Genomic DNA, 5,004 nt, shown 5'->3' with positions numbered 1-5,004 from the left:
AAATTTTACCTTTGCTTGATCAAATCCTTGAATTCCAACACTTTCTCTTTGATTTTTCCCACCTAGGGTTTGTTCTTCCTTGGTTTCTCTTCTCTTCTGGTTTGGCTGATCACTATGGGAGAAATGGGCTGATTTTTTGTCTTTTTATAAAGAAATAATAAAATAATAAGAACATGACACATGGCATTTCTTTATTAGTTCAAATTTTAAATATTTGACTTTTAATTCTTTAATTCTCCACCACACATTTCTCATGTTTATCCATTTCCATGATGAATAAAATTCCTTGGTCTTGACAAGTGTCGAGGGTGAAAATTTACCGATTTACCCTCGAGGTGGCAAAATTACTATTTCACCCCTATACTCCAAATTATACCGAAATTAAAATTTTTCACTTCTAAACTTCAAATCATACTCCAATAAGTCAAATGGAGCCAAAAAATCTTTTTTTAAAATTTCTATTTTGTCCCCAAGTGGCAAATGGCCATTTTGCTCCTAAATAGTGAAAATTCTGATTTGACTCCAAATTGATCCTCGAACTCCGAATTACCATTTTGAGTCATCCCTGAACTGTGAAACTCTTAATTTCACCTTAAAATACCTATTTGAACTAGTTCGAGGCTTAATCGACTTAATGGTACCATTAAGGGAAATATCGTCTTTTAACGATTCCACGAACTTCCTAAATATGCAAACATTCTATTGAGCATGTAAATGATGTCGTAATTATTTTATAGAACAGGGTTTGACAACACCACCCCCCTTAAAATAAAATTTTGTCCTTAAAATTTCACTTATCAAACTCAAAGAAAAGGTGGGGTATTTTCTTACATTATTTGCACATACTTCCTGTTTATCTCACAGGTATGAAATATCAATCTTCTTAATCATATTAATTCATCTCGTACAGCTTAACCATGCTATAGATCATATTTCCTTGATATTATCTCCTTGACTATTTCCTAGAGTCTCTTATGTTCACATAGTTCAATTTTTGATAAAATTTCTTATCATTGTACTACCTACATCACTCATCATATATTAAGTTTGAATCTTAATTCACTAAAAATCATTCTTCATTTTAGTTGATCACAATATCAACCCCACATATGTGTATATGCCTTATAATCTCATTTATGCTTCCAAGATCTACCTTGATTTGATCATTGAATACGATGCAGTATCACAATTCCTCAAAGTTATCCCTTTGTCCTCAATCATCTTTCATGCCTCTATATTGCTTTGTATCCCATCCTCATACTTATGTGACATGTCAGTCATGAGTCTAACTTGACTGTATAGCCATTTGCTCCTTAAGCTTTAATGTTTTCTCATTAAATCTTTCGAATTTATCACATCAGAGTATACATAAGGTGGATATATATCCATATTTTATAGTTCAAGGTCTAACGCAGCGAACATTGTCTCATCATTAAAGTTCTACCCTTATCTATCGATCATAGCTCCCTTGCACACTTACCTATACATTCCTGGGTTACGTACAAGCCACTCATGGCCATCCAACTTTTGCCCTCTTATAGTAAGTCAAACTAATATATTCTCTTATGCTTTTCCATATGCTTCCTTAATAAAGTTCCACTCTTTCATACGAATATAACATCATTCTTCCTTAACCAATTTACAAATTGTACTTCAAATTACAAGACTTAAAACTAGATTATCCTCAAGTACTTTTCAATATTAATACTAATATCACTCTCATCTTATAGCTTCCTTTTTATAATCACATAACTTAGTGCTTGCTTTTACAAGATCCACGGCAAAACTTCTCTTGAGTATTTCCTTAGGGATATCTATCTTAAACTTATGTCTCACAACATGTGATCACTTAACCCGTAACTTAGCCATTTATGTGGCATTCTCTTCGAGGCCCACTCCAAGGTATTGTTATATCTGTATCGATCCCCTTGGCTTCCCGACCCTACAAGACCGCATACACCAAGTATCGAACCCCAGACCTTTTACTTCCCCCGAAGGGAACGCCTTTAACTCATTCATATCGATACCTTCCAAAACCTTAAAACTCTAATTACCAAAACTTAGAATCAAGTTCAATGACCTTAGGTCAACTCGTGAATTCCACTTCACATCTGTCTCATTTTATTCATGCGTCTTAGACATGAAGTGTTCTTAGCACCGCGGCACTGTGGCTATTGGAGTTTACTTGATCAATGTTATTCATCTATATTTAAGGTTACTACACTAATCATTCTCAACTGTTTGGTTACCCTTCAAGCTTACGTCACAATTTTCATAACCATTTATATCCTCTTGTGCTTATCACGTATAATAAGTAAAATAGATATTTTCAAATTCATCTCATCCTATTCAATCTAACCTGACTTAACCTAACTCGGGGCCACGCAGTGTTAGTGTGGATTTCTTAAAACAACTTTAAAATCGAAAACTTTAAAATCCAAAACTTTAAAATCAAAATCTTTGATCTTTAAACCACGCTCTGATACCACTTAAATTGTCACGACCCGAAACTCCCATCGGGCCCGTGACAATCGTCGCGACGTCTCTATAGGCACTCATTACCTCGAATGCAAATCGAAACCCCGCAAGGCTTAGCATCAGCTTCTGCATCTCCCCGGTGAGCGATAGTTATTAAAGCTCACATTTCAAAAAAATCATAAGTCGTTTCCAAATCAAAACAATAAAATATTTTTTTTGGCTCACAGGGACATTTTCATAATTTTTCTTCAAAAATACCGAAACTCGCCAAAAACATGGTGTAAAAGATAAATATGTTTATACATACTTTAAATCAGATAACTGAAGTATAAAATTACTTTTACAGTGAACGTGGGCCCCCAACTGACCAAGAAGGTGTAGGGCTACGAACCCTTACTTTCTAGGATGCAACTCTGAGATTAATTCTCGTCTTAACCAACTATCAACAAACTGTCCTGAGCCTGAAAAATGGATAGGAAGAGGGGTGAGATTATGATTACATAATCCTAGTGAGTAAACAGACACCATCTAAACTATCTAAAGGCGAGTAAATGGAGACGAATTAAAATATTCTTTTCCAATATATGTTTCATAACATGAATATTTAGTTTACTCAATTAATCAACATGGCTTATATATCTCACAAAACTTGGCTCCTGCCAAAATCATTCTCGCAGATACCTTCGTCAAGGTATCCCACTAAGACCGCCAAGGCTGTTAAAACTTCATATTTCTCATAAAACACATTTTTCGTTGAGCATCACAACCGTTCCTTGGCGTTGGCTGAGTCTCACTCTCACGTGGTGGTTAACGTGAAGTGCACTCAAAAAGCCCACCTTAGGAGATACCCTACGCACCTCTACGACCGAGGTGAGAATATAAAGGAGTTTACCGTGCCTCTCTAATAGGCTAGTCCACGGAACCCCCCACCACTGCAGTAGCTAAACTTTAATCCACCAATTGATCAAATCTCAATGGCATAGAATGGCAATTACATTGCTAACAAATTTATCAAGGCAAAACAACAGTTCATATTTTTCAACACAAGTATAAATTCAGCCAATCATGCCAATTTATCACAAGCCATCTAATTCAAATCATAATTTTACAACACAAGTAGGCAGTCTACAATTACTCTATTTTCAAAACCAGTATTCGATTTTCCAAAAAATTTATAAAATCATTTTATAAAATCACAATTTCTCCTAAAACATAGCAATTTACCATTTAAACCCATTTTTCATAAAATCACACAATTGTATAAAACTACTCTAGATAATTAAGACGATAAGAAGTTCACTCACAGTATTAGGAGTAGAAATACTCATATTTTCAGTCTGCGGGTATAGTCCTTTACCCATATCCAATGGCTCACCACCTAGCCATAATCCATGACACATATTCCAATTAAATTGTGTCTAACAGTCATAAGCTATTTCAAACTCAATATATATGCATGATATGAAATGAAAAATGCACGGGTAGCCATCTAGACCTGGTATTGGTCTAAGTCGATTTTTCATCCAATAAATTGGCCAATGCGTCCAATTTCACTCCAACTTGCTCCATTTCTTTTACAATCCCTCAATTCACCAAGCACAACTAATTAACACACAATTAGGTGAAATTTATCTTTACTTTTCTTCTTGGAACTTTCAGCCAACAATGGTACACTAACTTCGTGATTTTTTCTACTTAATTTTCTCTCCATAATTCATTAATTCCTACATCAAAAACTATTATTCTTAATCAAATCACCTAGAATAACATCCCATTCTTCCTCATTATTCACTTAGAGAATTCGGCTATTGATGGGTTCCAAACCTTTGGTGGTTTTCTTCACTTGTTTTCATGCTACACATCATTAATCACCTAAAAACACTAACATACCTAAAAATCAAACCAATCCAAGATCATTCTCTCTCCATACCCATTTTTACCAGCCATGAATTTTTCATGAAAACATGTAATTTAACCATGGAAATTAAGGGAAAATGCATGGGTAAGGTAAATCACTAGCAAAATCAAAGAAATTTTACCTTTGCTTGATCAAATCCTTGAATTCCAACACTTTCTCTTTGATTTTTCCCACCTAGGGTTTGTTCTTCCTTGGTTTGTCTTCTCTTCTTGTTTGGCTGATCACTATGGGAGAAATGGACTGATTTTTTGTCTTTTTATAAAGAAATAATAAAATAATAAAAACATGACACATGGCATTTCTTTATTGGTTCAAATTTTAAATATTTGACTTTTAATTCTTTAATTCTCCACCACACATTTCTCATGTTTATCCATTTCCATGATGAATAAAATCCCTTGGTCTTGACAAGTGTCAGGGGTGAAAATTTACCGATTTGCCCTCGAGGTGACAAAATTACCATTTTGCCTCTATACTCCAAATTATACCGAAATTAAAATTTTTCACTTCTAAACTTCAAATCATACTCCAATAAGTCAAATGGAGCCAAAAATTCTTTTCTAAAAATTCCCATTTTGTCCTCAAGTGGCAAATGACCATTTTGCCCG

The 5,004-nt window shown here is 34.5% G+C and overlaps 1 long non-coding RNA gene across 1 annotated transcript; it reads right to left on the bottom strand.

Moving 5' to 3' along the window:
- LOC108660870 lies at positions 2,902 to 4,555 on the bottom strand. The gene is made up of 3 exons (XR_001926567.1): positions 4,518 to 4,555; positions 3,783 to 3,856; positions 2,902 to 2,939 (listed from the first exon to the last, which is right to left on the bottom strand). It is a non-coding gene; the product is annotated as an uncharacterized LOC108660870 (long non-coding RNA).

Source organism: Theobroma cacao, chromosome 2 (assembly GCF_000208745.1).
Source record: "Theobroma cacao cultivar B97-61/B2 chromosome 2, Criollo_cocoa_genome_V2, whole genome shotgun sequence".
NCBI classification, from domain to species: domain Eukaryota; kingdom Viridiplantae; phylum Streptophyta; class Magnoliopsida; order Malvales; family Malvaceae; genus Theobroma; species Theobroma cacao.
The sequence above is the reverse complement of the archived record's forward strand: the minus strand, read 5'-3'. Positions and strand labels throughout refer to the sequence as shown.